Source organism: Arachis duranensis, chromosome 5 (assembly GCF_000817695.3).
Source record: "Arachis duranensis cultivar V14167 chromosome 5, aradu.V14167.gnm2.J7QH, whole genome shotgun sequence".
NCBI classification, from domain to species: Eukaryota; Viridiplantae; Streptophyta; class Magnoliopsida; order Fabales; family Fabaceae; genus Arachis; species Arachis duranensis.
Genome location: NC_029776.3, coordinates 32,652,527 through 32,653,767, shown reverse-complemented (window position 1 = coordinate 32,653,767; position 1,241 = coordinate 32,652,527).

The following is a 1,241-nucleotide window of genomic DNA, read 5'->3' as shown; positions in this document are numbered from 1 at the left end:
TTTCTGTAGCTCCAGAAAATCCACTTCGAGTACAGGGAGGTCAGAATCCAACAGCATCTGCAGTCCTTTTCAGTCTCTGAATCAGATTTTTGCTCAGAACCCTCAATTTCAGCCAGAAAATACTTGAAATCACAGAAAAACACACAAACTCATAGTAATGTCCAGAAAAGTGAATTTTAACTAAAAACTAATAAAAATATCCTAAAAACTAACTAGATTATACTAAAAACATACTAAAAATAATGCCAAAAAGCGTATAAATTATCCGCTCATCACAACACCAAACTTAAATTGTTGCTTGTCCCCAAGCAACTTAAAATCAAATAAGATAAAAAGAAGAGAATATACTATAGACTCCAAATTATCAATAAAACTTAGCTCCAATTAGATGAGCGGGACTAGTAGCTTTTTGCCTCCGAACAGTTTTGGCATCTCACTCTATCCTTTGAAGTTCAGAATGATTAGCATCTATAGGAACTCAGAACTCAGATAGTGTTATTGATTCTCCTAGTTAAGTATAATGATTCTTGAACATAGCCAGTATATGAGTCTTGGCTGTGACCCAAAGCACTCTATCTTCCAGTATTACCACCGGATACATACATGCCACAGACACATAATTGGGTGAACCTTTTCAGATTGTGACTCAGCTTTGCTAGAGTCCCCAATTAGAGGTGTCCAGGGTTCTTAAGCACACTCTTTTTGCCTTGGATCACAACTTTATTTCTTTCTTTTTCTCTTCTCTTTCTCTCTCTTTTTTTTTCGAAATTTTTTTTTGTATCCACTGCTTTTTCTTGCTTCAAAAATCAATTAGATGATTTTTCAGATCCTCAATAACAGTTCTCTTTCTCCTCATTCTTTCAAGAGCCAACAATTTTTAACATTCTCAAAACAACAAATTCAAGAGACATATGCACTGTTCAAGCATTCATTCAGAAAGCAAAAATTATTGTCACCACATCAAACTAATTCAACTAGTTTCAAGGATAAATTCAAAATCCTGTACTTCTTGTTCTTTGGTGATTAAAGCACTTTTCATTTAAGAGAGGTGATGGATTCATAGGACATTCATAACTTTAAGGCATAGACACTAAGACACTAATGATCACAAGACACAAACATAGCTAAACACAGGCATAATTTTTCGAAAAACAGAAAAATAAAGAACAAGGAAATTAAAGAACGGGTCCACCTTAGTGATGGCGGCTTGTTCTTCCTCTTGAAGATCCTATGGAGTGCTT